This window comes from Sturnira hondurensis, unplaced genomic scaffold (genome assembly GCF_014824575.4).
Source record: "Sturnira hondurensis isolate 20B ecotype Veracruz unplaced genomic scaffold, ASM1482457v3 Scaffold0005563, whole genome shotgun sequence".
NCBI lineage: Eukaryota > Metazoa > Chordata > Mammalia > Chiroptera > Phyllostomidae > Sturnira > Sturnira hondurensis.
This window is the reverse complement of record NW_028078194.1, coordinates 1,358,495-1,370,938: the sequence shown is the minus strand read 5'-3', so window position 1 is coordinate 1,370,938 and position 12,444 is coordinate 1,358,495. Positions and strand designations below refer to the sequence as shown.

The 12,444-nt window shown below is 43.1% G+C and overlaps 1 pseudogene; it reads right to left on the bottom strand.

Annotated features, from left to right (window-relative positions):
- Positions 1-1,323: 1,323 nt before the first annotated feature.
- Positions 1,324-4,218, bottom strand: LOC118988020 (AP-2 complex subunit beta-like; annotated as a pseudogene).
- Positions 4,219-12,444: the final 8,226 nt, after the last annotated feature.

Below are 12,444 nucleotides of genomic sequence, written 5' to 3'. Positions count from 1 at the left end.
ACTATAATACTAAAAGCATGACAAGAACAAAAAAATAAAGTGAATTACATTAAAATGTAAAACTTTAATGCTGCAAATAATACCATTAAGAAAATGAAAAGAACCCTGGCTGGCATGGCTCAGTGGATTGAACGTGGGCCTGTCAATGAAAGAGTCACCAGTTCGATTCCCAGTCAGGGCACATGCCCGGGTTGTGGGCCAGGTCCCCAGTAGGGGGCATGCAAAAGATAATGACACATTGATGTTTCTCTACCTCTCTTTCTCCCTCCCTTCCACTCTGTCTAAAAATAAATAAATATTTAAAAAAGAAAAAGAAAATAAAAAGACAGCCCACAAATAGGAGAAATATTGAAAATCATACATCTGGTAAGTGACTTATATCCAAAATACATAAAGAACTCTCACAGTTCAATAATAAAAAAACAAAGTTGATTAAAGTATGAGCACTGGATTTGAATATACATCTCTCCGAAGAAGATGTACAAATTGCCAAAAAGCACATCAAAAGATGTTCAGCGTCTTTAATCATTAGGAAGTTACCAATCAAAACCATGATGACCCACCCTTTCATATCCACTTAGGATGGTTATAATCAAACAGGCAAGTGTTATGGAGAATGTGGAGAAATTGGAACCTGCATTCTTTACTGCTAGAAATGTAAAATGATGAGGCCACTTGGCAAAAAATTTGACAGTTTATCAAAATGTGAAACATAGAGTCATATGATCTGGCAATTCTGCCTACTTCTCAGTATATACCTAAGAGAAATGAAAACATATGTCCACGCAAAAACTAGTACACAAACATTCATAGCAGCATTATTCGTGACACCTAGCTGTACAGACAGCCCAAATGTCCATCAACTGACAAATGAAATGTCATATATTTATACAATGGACTATTATTCGTTTGTGAAAAGGACTGAAGTACAGTTTATTTTTTGTTTCAGTGACACTTATTCTTGCTTTAATATTTTTGTCTTCTCCTGCCTTTGAAATGAGCTCTCAATTACAAAATATCAAACTACACTAAAAACTGCCAGCCACCAGCCCAGTATGGAGAAGCCCACAAATGAGGACAGATAGCAGCAGCAGGTGGCAAGAGGCTAGAAGTGATTGAAGCAGTGATTAACAAATGATCACAGGAAGCTAAAACTATCCAACAGGTCGTGTGCTAATTTAGCACAGATTACACTAGTCACTACCTCAGTGGGTGGCCTCAGTATATTTGGGTTCAGATTCTATATGGCAATATAATTTCTTCCAGTAAGAGTTCTCCACTTGCACTGATCACAGGGTGGCCGGAGGGCACCAGACGAGTCTATTAGTTTTTCAAAAGGCTGTCATAGACCTAATAGATGTACTAAGAGACTTCAGGAGGTCTACACTTCAGTGACAGCACATAATTGGGGTTTCCTGGCTGGATATGCAGCTCAGCCAAGGTCTAAATGCCACTGGTGAGCTTTAGAGATTGGTACAGCATGTCTTGCCCTTCCACATTTCTCTTGGCAATAGTATAAATGTTGTTTTGCAACTTGCTGGAAACCATGTCAGCATTGAAATGACATTCCCTAATCTGGAACTGAAGTTCATTTGCATTGGGAATACCCTTCCACATTGCAGGGAAGACCTGACACTCCATTTTGCCATCTTCTATAAAAAGCACATTGAGTGGGATGAGGCAGCTGCAGTAAAAGACATGAATATTGTTTTTCACAGCCACCTGCAGGTTATTCAGAAGTTCTATCTTCATGACTGGGCCCAAGATGTCGAGAGGCAGAGAGATACCAACACTGTGGTTTGGCATCAGTGGTGTATGAATAGCCAGAGGAGTGCTGGGGATGACGTCAAAGCTGTTCTTGTTAACTGGATTGCAAAGTCTGTCATGAGCTGCAGAGCTTTGTTGGTGAAGTTCATTTCCATATAGATGTGCACCTGACAATGAGTCAACTTTCCAGAAATTCCCAAGCCATTAGCCTTTATTGCAGGCAGCCAGACAGCCTTAGGAGCCACATACCCACCATGTGTCATGCCTACCCCTATAGAAGAGAGCTCAGATCGATCATTCAGATCACTGCCGACCACAGCAGGAGCAGGGGAAGGAGCAAAGGTTTCAGGCACTGATGATGGGATGGATTGTACCACCGCCTGACGTCCTTCAATGCCCCTGCCAAGGTCACTGCCAAGAAGACTATCTAGTCCTCCTCCCAAGAGATCCACTGCCCCCAACTGCATGGAGGATTCCTGTGGCACATTGACGGGGGGACAGAAGTCAAGGTTTAGAAGTCACCTTGAGAGGGAATAACCTGAGGCTACTGGAGGTTGGTGGCAGTGGTGGTACCAACAGTTCTGTCACCAGCATCAGTGCTCCCATGATGTATTAGCAAGTGTTTGTGATGAATTCCATGACTTCCTTCTACAAGGGCATTGGGAGGCTTATGGTACACGGATGTCAAAGAACCAATGTGGCAAATTAGCTCATCCAGTAGAGCTGGCTCAATAAGATCTGTCTCCTCAGAACCCGTGGCTTCTCAGACAAGACTACATCTTTGGGTGTGGCAGGGTCCATTGAGAGAAGCCTCCAATAAGTATAACCCCTATCTCAAAGGTCGGGATTATCAGAATCCTGTGTTGCCAAACACAAGACCTGCTGTACCAGCTCCTGTGTTTCTGATTGTTTCTTGAGAAACAGCCTCACTGTGGCAGTAAGCAGAGTGAGCTGCATCTGGGTGATTTCATCCTGAAAACCCTCCAGGAAGCACTCTTGTAACTCTTCGGCACAGTCAGTTTGTTCAGCATCTTCTCCTGCGACCCAAATCACAGCTGCTGAAGCATCTGTCTCATCCAGCGAGTCCAAATTCTCACACAGAGTAGTAGTACTTATGGAAGGTGTCCCCGATGACAACAGTAGCCTCTGGACCACATACTTTACTCTGGTCTGGATGAGATCAGGCACAGCATTGTGCAGATCACTCCACCTGATGGCACACTGTCCAAACGCCTGCACAGCTTTGCGAACAAAGTAGACACCCACCTTGGTGGCACGTTCCTTCAGTTCGGCCAGAACCTGAGCAACGTTGGCTTGGGATGCTAGATGAATCATGATGTCCAACTTCTCTAGTTTCACATAGATGGGATCACTATACTTTACAAAGAAGACTTTGATTTCCTGCATTAAGATTTCTGGCCTTTTCTGAACAATTAGGTTGATGTTCCTCAAGGCGACCTACTGCACTTGTGGTTCCCCAGCCAGCAAAGTGATGGGTGGAGGGGCCAACTTCTCCCACAGCGTGTTGGAGTAGACAGAGTCCTTGGGTAACAGCTGTAGAAATTTCATTAAAGCTTTTACTGCTGAAAGCACCACTGCTGAATTGGCATGAGACAACGGGGGAGTCACCCTCTCACAGACACTCTGGGCCTCTCAGTCATCTAGAGGGTTATGGTTGCACAGACAGTCTGGGATGAGAGCCTGGCCCCATTCCGTGCACTCATTCAGGGCTGTCAGACGCTTGTTAATATTCTGTGGATTCAGAGGGAGTAAGTGGCTGTTTGGGTGAGATTCACTGATTTCAGATAACACTGCTACAGCATTAGCTGTCGATTTCATTGGGTGTGAAATCATCCACCATTGGATGTGAAATCTTCTATGAGATCCTTCAGAGAACCCAGAAATCCCTGATCTTCCACCATTTGGACATTAATATCATGGAGTTTTGCCACACAGACAGCTGCTGTTTTCTAGACATGGGGATCTCCTCCTTCAGGCACTGTGGAGGGGTTCACAGAGACATTCTGTAATCTAGCCCCCACAGATGCACCTCATGGTTCTGACTGCCAAGGCCCAAATCAGGTCAGTGGGATCTTCACAGTCCTTCACAAAGCTGTTTACAGCCAGGATGACCATGTCTGGCTGACTCTTGGCATAGTTCATCAAGCAGAGATACACAAGCTTCTTTAGTCCCAGGGTGTCAGTCTGCATGTGATTCACTGCATTGGGACAGAGAGAGCCAACATCCTTCCCCACAGTCACAGCAACCATCACTTTCCTCACGGCCTCCTTTCTCTTTTTTTTCTCTTCACTTCAGCTTTTAATTCAAAGATTTCTCCCTTTTTGTTGGTTGTGAAGGACCTGGAGTCCGTCATGATGTTGGCTCTTAAATGTGTCCTAGAGGTGAGGGCGGGGGTGGTGGCAGCAGCCAGAGAGCACGCCTGGGTAGTGGTGTAATGGTTTCCTGCACATCTCCTGAAGTGCAGTTTCATGGCAGAACATGAAGGGGCCTTGAAAGCATGCTAAATAAAAGGAGCCAGTCACAAAAGCAACACACTGCACAACCCTGTAGATTTACAAGGTGCAGAACACAGAGACGAAAAGTAGAGAATGAGGACTCACTGCGGATGGATACGGTGATGACAACGCTGCAAATGTGGTTTATGGTGATGGCTGCACAATTCTATGAAGACACATTGTACTCCTCACTTTAAATGGGTGAATTGCATGGGAGTGTTGAAGGAAAGGAGGGAATATTTAATTTCTCCAAGCTTCAGATTCATCGTTTGTAAGAGACTTAGTCCATGGGGTTTTGTTGGAACGACAAGGCACATAAGTGCCCAGGTGAGGGCCTGACACTTGGGAAGTGCACAGCAACATTTACTGTCCAAAGAGATGAGTTTTAACCCATTTTCAACATGAATTCAGAGAAGCTGCTATGTAGAATAGACTATGCCCTGAACAAATTTACATGCAAGTTCAATTTAATATATAAGTTTAGAGGATTCAAGGCTCTTTGAAGACTATCTAGAGGTGCTCTAGGTCACTGTTTCCCAAGGGCTTGTCCCTGGAATTTATTCCTGGAGAAGGATGACAGGAATTCCAATTTCTGCATTGTGCATGGCATCTCTGGGCATGAGATGAATCCTCCACACTGTAAACCTAACCCTGCCAAGTGATTCATGCACATTCAATGCTGCAAAGGTTAAATGACCTATTAAAGTTCCCCAACTTTCTGGGTTATGCACAGGAATGAGAGAACACAACCCACATGCAGCAAAATGTGTGTTTCTGTGTTGGACTTGTCTGCCCTACTAGACAGCAAGCTCCCAAGTAGCGGAAGCTCTGCACAGCCTCTTCCACTGCAGAGGGGCCCTGACCTGAGAGAGGGAGCTTTATAAATAAGGTTAACTGCTAGTGTTACAGGAAAAAAACTCACCTCCTGTGATGGCTTCCATTAGGATCCAGCAGGCACTGTCTGTTTCTGAGTTTGTAATGAGTATTTTGCAATCTGTTCCTTAAAAACATGGAATATCTGAGATTTCCCAAGTTTCCCTGTGAATATCAAGACTTGACTTTATCAAGTCAAAGCTACAATGTCAAAGATACAAAATCAGCGATGTTCAACCCAATGATAGCTTTGACTTGATTTTGTTCAAATCTAACTTTCAAAAGGTGTGTATGTACCTTATCTGCAGAAACTCCTTTAAAAAATAACTTTAGCCTTGACTGGTGTGGCTCAGTGTGATGGGCATCCTACCACAAAGAGTAAGGTCATCAGTTCAATTCCCAATCAGGGCAGGTGCCTGGGTTTCAGGCCAGGTCCCTGGTTGGGGGCATGGGAAAGGAAATGGATTGGTGTTTCTCTGGCACATTGATGTTTCTCTCCTTCCCTTCCCTCTCTCTAAAAATAAATAAATAAAATAAAGACAAAAATTGCTTTCATGGAAATTTTTATTTTCATATAAAGCTTTTGTATATATAGATACATGTGAATAATCCCACATAATTCCAATGTTCACCATCTGGAGATAATCGTATTTAAGTTTTCACAAGTATTTATATGTTCATATCTATATGGAGATACATTCAGATGTAGATGGTTGCACAGTTTGATGTCCTTTCCCCTCATCTTTCCCTGTTCCCACTCTAGATTAGATTTCCTTGTTATATCAATTCATATCACCTATACTTTTAATTTTTTAATTATATTTTATTGATTATGCTATTACAGTTTTCTCAATTCCCTTCTTTTATCCCTCCTCCTCCCTGAACCCCCCCCCCCAACCCTTCAGCATTCCCCACCCTGCTTTGTTCATGTCCATGGGTTGTACATATAAGTTCTTTGAGTCCTCTGTTTCCTATACCATTTTTGACCTTTTCCCATCTATTTAATGCCTACCAATCATGCTTCTTCTTCTCTGTACCTTTCCTCCTATTCCTTCCCTCCCCTCCCCACTGAAAACCCTCCATGTGATTTCCATTTCTCTGATTCTGTTCCTGTTCTAGCTGTTTGCTTAGTTTTTGTTTTCATTGTTTTTCTTTTTTTTTAGATTCATTTGTTGACAGTTGTGAGTTTTCTGTCACTTTACTGCTCATAGGTTTTGATCTTCTTCAATTTCTTAGATAAGTCCCTTTAACATTTCATATAATAAGGGCTTGGTGATCATGAACTCCTTTAACTTGACTTTATCTGAGAAGCACTTTATCTGTCCTTCCATTCTAAATGATAGCTTTGCTGGATACAGGATTCTTGGATGTAAGTTCTTGCCTTTCATGACTTTGAATACTTCTTTCCAGCCCCTTCTTGCATGCAAGGTTTCTTTTGAGAGATTAGCTGATAGTCTTATCAGCTGATTCCTTTAGCTGATAAGGAACCTTATCTAAAGAAATGGGAATTCCTTTGTACGTAACTGTCTCCTTTTCTCTTGCTGCTTTTAGCATTCTCTCTTTATCTTTAATCTTGAGTAACTTAATGATATGCCTTGGTCCAACTTCTTTGGGTACAACTTCTTTGGGACTCTGGGCTTTTTGGACTTCCTGGAAGTCTATTTCCTTCGCCAGACTGGGGAAGTTTTCCTTCATTATTTGTTTAAATAAGTTTTCAATTTCTTGCTGTTGTTCTCCTTCCGGCACCCCTCTAATTCAGATATTAGAACATTTCAGGTTGTCCAAGAGATTCCTCAGCCTGTCTTCATTTTTTTGGATTCTTGTTTCTTCATTCTGCTTCTGTTGGATGTTTATTTCTTCCTTTTCTTTCAAATTGTTGCTTTGAGTCCTGGTTTCCTTCCTGCCAGTCTTGGTTCCCTGAATATTTTGCTTTATTTTACTTTGGGTAGCTTTCATTTGTTCTTTCATTTTGTGACCAAGCTCAATCAGTTCTGTGAGCATTTTGATTACCAGGGCTTTAACTTTTCCATCAGATAGGTCGGCTATCTCCTCATCATTTAGCTCTCTTCCTGAGGTTTTGCTCTATTCTTTCAGTTGGGCCCTATTTCTTGGTCTCCGGGCACCTGATAGGTTTGCAAGGGGGTGGGGACTTAGGTGTTCACCTGGGCAGCACAACCTTACTTGCTGTGCTTTTGTGCTACCTGTGGGGGAGGGGCCAGAGAGGGAACAATGCAGCTCACCTGCTCCTCTCTAGCACACTTTGCAAGAAACTCTCCTGAGACTGGGAGTTTCTTCCACCTTGGCAACCTCTGTGGTCCACAGCCACCTCTGAGTCTCAGTTTCCCTTTAAGTCAGCCCCTCCCATGCAGCTAGCCCTACCTGCCTGGTTCACTGCTTTACGTGCCTGGTTGTTGTTCTGTTTGACTGTTTCTTTAATTCCATAGTTGTCGAAGTTCCATGCAGTTTGATTATCTGGCACTTCTGGTTGTTTATTAATGTTAGATTGGTTGTTTTTCTCCTTTTGGTTGTGCAGGGAAGGAAAGGGTTTCTACCTGTGCCTCCATCTTGGCCAGAACTCTACTTTTTCTTGATACCCCTTTTAAGGAAGGAAATTATTTAGTTTATTACTATAGGTGTTTTCTGCTGCATATTTCCACCGTGAGATAAATTTAGTGAGGCAAGGACACTGTCTATCTTATTCATTGCTATATCCCCGGTGCTTAACTAAGTGCAAAAATATAGTTGAATAAATATTCAAACATATTTCTTGAGTTAACAAAATGTAATTTCAATGGCCTGTGTGTATATGTTTGTGTGATACTAAAGCCAACTAGCTGGTTGTTGGGGCCTAAAGACGGTGAATGCAATCCATTAAGAAAATCGCACCAGGAGGGCTTGGCTGAGGCAGCCCCAAACAGGATGCTGCAGCCCAGCCAGGTAGCCCCCACCCTTGTAGGCATCTCTTAATCACGAGTACTACCTACCAATTAAGATGCTGATCACGCGCCCACCCACCAACCGTTGCCAAGAGCATGCAGTGAGCATGCACAGGACAACCTATCGGGACCACCTCCCCTTTTCCCTTCCTCTCTATAAATAACAGCCCTGCCCAAAATAAAATTTGCGGCTTGATCAGAAACCTGTCTTGCTGCCTTTCTACGCGCCTCTTGCTCCCATCCCTATTCATCCGTTTCAGGTAGACTCGGGACCCCCGTTGACTGTTCCGCGGGACGGAACAGCTGGTATCTCAATCGCTTTGTCAAATGCAATCATGAAAGAATCATGTGGAAACAAAGAATGCCATGATAGCTCTCATTAGGAACCGTTACATCTTGTAGACTTGAAACAGAATACAGAATTCACAAGCACACACATACAGACACTTTATGAAAAGCAGTAGGAGGCATAGAAGGTACACGGCTGACTTGAGCCTGGTCTGGTCACCTTATCTGGTTTCAACTCAGATTCTTCTCCACATAGGGGCAGGTACCCCCTCAGTCTAACTCTAGATCTCGTGGCAAACCCATACAAGTTTTCACTGAAAGTTCATTGGGCATCTAGGGGTGGCATTATTAAGGGTTCCTGCATATGCCATTGCTCACTATTTTAGGAATGTCTCAAGAGTGTAAAGACTCAGTCTGAGCTGTCAGTGGAAAAAATGTATGAATTTGTACAAAGTTTAATCTTTTTGGAGCCTCAGTTTCATCATCTTTAAAATGGGGGTAATGATACCTATCTCAAAGTCAGGGAATAAAATGCTTTGATGAAAATAAAAGTAAAGAGGGTTCTTGCATGGACAAATGATAATACTCTGTAAATGGAAAAGTAAGACCACTTCAAACCTCTCCACATGTGCGAACCTCCATACCCACTTCTTGCAAAAAATCACCTCTGTAAACTTCTCTATTCAAACACTTGGCTCACATTGACTAGTAAAGGTAGAAATTGAGGTAAGGCTCTGAGACAATCTATTAAAACTATAACTATTGTCATCTTATTCTGGATCTTTATCCTAAGCAAACCAGCCATAAGAAATGGAAGTCTAACAAGCATTATATGTTTTATTTTTCTCGTATCACCCATGGAAGCTGAAGAAATCAGAAAAGCCTTTGATGGCATTTTATTCTCTGCAGCTTCACTTGAATATTTTTCTTAGTGCTAAGAAATGCACTTTTATGAAAGAAGCCAGACATATAAAACCACATATTACATGAGGCTTCCATTTATATGAAATATCTAAAAGAGTTAAACCCTCAGAGACAGAAAGCAGGTGGGTGGTTTCTAGGGACTGAAGGAGGAGGAGAATAAAAGTGACCACTGATGAATTTCAGGGCTTGGGGAGTGATGAAAACGTTTTGGAACTAGATAGAGGTGGTGATTGTGCAACTTGTAAGTATACCACATACCACTGAATTGTACACTTTAAAATGGTTATTTTATGGTATGTAAATTTCAGCTTCATTCAAACCAAAAAGGGGGCAGAGGAGAAAGGGACTTTCCAAATTTCAAAGCTCTTAAGAAAGTTTTTTCTCAGTGAAGTGTTGAGTAAGGTGTGATGCATAGTCCCTCACTGGCAAAGCTGCATCCTGGAGGAGGGGAGAAAGTGCCTGCAGGCAGCATTCTCTCAGCACAGGAAGGACTTGGGCGTGCAGGGTGTGGAAGGCCCCGCAAGGAGACCCCTTCCTTTGCTGACTCAAGTGTCAGCTCATTCAACAAGTGGTCTTTGTAGACCCTCCAGAGTGCAATGGAGTCCCTTTATTGTTTATTGTTTGTTTCCTGCTGCTAGACTCTCAGGCTCATAAGGGTGGTTTTGGAATATTTTATTCACATTTCAATAAAAAAAAACACCTAGAATGGTGCCTGGCTCAAAACAGTAGCTGTTTGGTAAATATTTGCTGAAAGACTAATAATCCTGCAATTCCACGTGAGCACTTTCCTTTCTCTATTATTACAAAGTCTGAACGCCATGCAAGTGAAGCAAGTTTCTACAGCCAGTTCTGAAAACTCTGCTAACTGCGGGTCTGCTGTTACCTCAGAGGAGAGCAGACATCCACATCCGGGTGTTGAGGTTATCACATCTAAACTATTATACGCCCCCTGGCCATGAGCCCAAGGGACCACACTGAGCATCTCTGCTGCTCTAGTTACTCATTCAAACAAGCCTTGTCTGCTGGGGAAACAGTCCACGGGGGCAGCATCCTCTGAAGGGTAGGGAGGCTGAATCTTTGCTTAGAAATTGTAATACCCCTGCCAATGCTGGTAAAAAAAATGCTGGTGGTTGGAACTAGCCACAGTGACCATAGTGACGGACGGCTTCTGAGGGCTGACCCTGCACAAGAGCCTGTCCGCAGCAGGGTGAGGCCCGGGCTTCAGCCATTGCCAGAAGGCACTAGGTCATTTATTTTGTAGCAAAAGTTAGCCTGACAGGGTACAAAGACAAAGCTGAGGACAATTCTGTTGAGTCTGCCAAGTCCTATCACCCAAATAAGTGAGGTGAAGTGTCTCGAAATGCTCTGCTTGTCTGAGTGTCACCCTGTTTCCACAGACTTGCTGTGAATGTAAGAGAAGGACCAGAACACAGATGTCCTTCCTGGTTAGGTAATCAGGAGTAGTGGAGATGCTGTAAAATTTTTATGCAGAAAAGAAGAGAATAAATTCCATTATAAGGGAAACTGAAAATAGCTTCTGTGCCTTCACCTCCCTCCTTCCACTGAGATGTATTTGCAGAGCGCAGTTTCTTAAATTGTGGTCCAAGGTCCTTCAGCATCACAATTATTAAGGGTGCCTGGTCCTGGTCACATGTGGATTCCAAGGCACAGTGCCCAACTTACTGAAGCATCTTAAAGACCTGGGAACATGCACTTTAAAAATTTACACTGTTGGTTCTCTCACACATTAATGGTTAAGGGACAGTGTCATTGTGCATTGTAATTTATTACACTTGCAGAGGTGTTCTGTTTGTGCCTCACTACCATAACAAGGGGCAGGTGAGATGTGGCTTCATTGTATATATGGGAAACAAAAGCTCAGAAATGTGAAATCCAAGGTCACACAGTTCAACATTGTAGCAGAGTTAGAATTTGAACCAAGATTTGCATGATTTCAGATGCAGCCCTTGACCTACCCCACATTGTGTTGTTCTTTTGCTAGAAAAGAAAAAAGAATGAAGCCCTGACCAGTGTGGCTCAATTGGTTGGGTGTCGTCTCGAAAAGCAAAAGGCTGCTGGTTCCATTCTGGGTCAGGGCGCATGCCAGGATTACAGGTTCAGTCTCCAGTTGGGATGAGTACAAGAAGAGACTGATCAATGTTTCTCTCTCGCACCAATGTTTCTTTTCTTCCCTTTCTCCCTCTCTTCCATTCTCTCTAAAAACAAAGAAATTAAATCTTTTTTAAAAGAATCAAAACAGGAATGTATTTGACAAGGATATATTTCCATGGGGATAAGTGATAACACAAGCAAGGCCAAGCTAGTACAAGGAGAAACACTGCCATCTTGTGGCCATCTGAAAGCAAAGCCTAGCCCTGGTATTGTTGGGGTCATTTCCTCTTGCTTCACCTTGGTGCCTTTTTCATTGATGGATTTGCATTGTGTCATCCTCACTCTCCACTGGTGCACCTGACTGGTCCTTTAGCTTTTGGCCTTTGGTTTTGCAGCTGAGATTTCTTTCCTAGCTGAAGTTAATCTATTCATCTAGGTCAGGGGCCACAAGATTAGTGCCATTCAATAATCCTGGTGAAATACTTTCTGGAGCCAATGTATTCTAGATCTCTAGATCCTTAGTCTTTTTTATTATTTATTTATTTTTATTTTTATTTTAAAAGATTTTTTGTCATGGTGATAAAATCTGCCTGAAAGAACCAAGGTGTGATCTCAATGTTGGTGAGTAGAAACCCCGACTCTTCTCCTCCCTTCAGCCCCAGCACCTTGACCTTTGCAAGCTCACATGGAAACATCACAACGGCTGTCACAGGGCAGGTGCAACATACAGACCACAGACCAACCTGGAAAATCCCCCAAAAGCCAGTAGTATCTGGTCAGGTAGACATGAAACACTCAGCCTCCCAGATAACTAAAAGTCTACTTAAACTATGCAAGGCATCTGTGCAAATTGTCGTTTACCACTCAGTCCTGTTTCAGAAATCTTCACATGTGCTTCCCCCGCCACCAGGGCAAACTTCCCGAGGTGCTGCACTCAGGAACCCCTGCTGACCCTTCCAGGGCTCCCTGCCTTTCTCTCTTCCCCTGCTCCACAAGACTGCCCCTCCTCCTGTCTCCCCATTCCTCC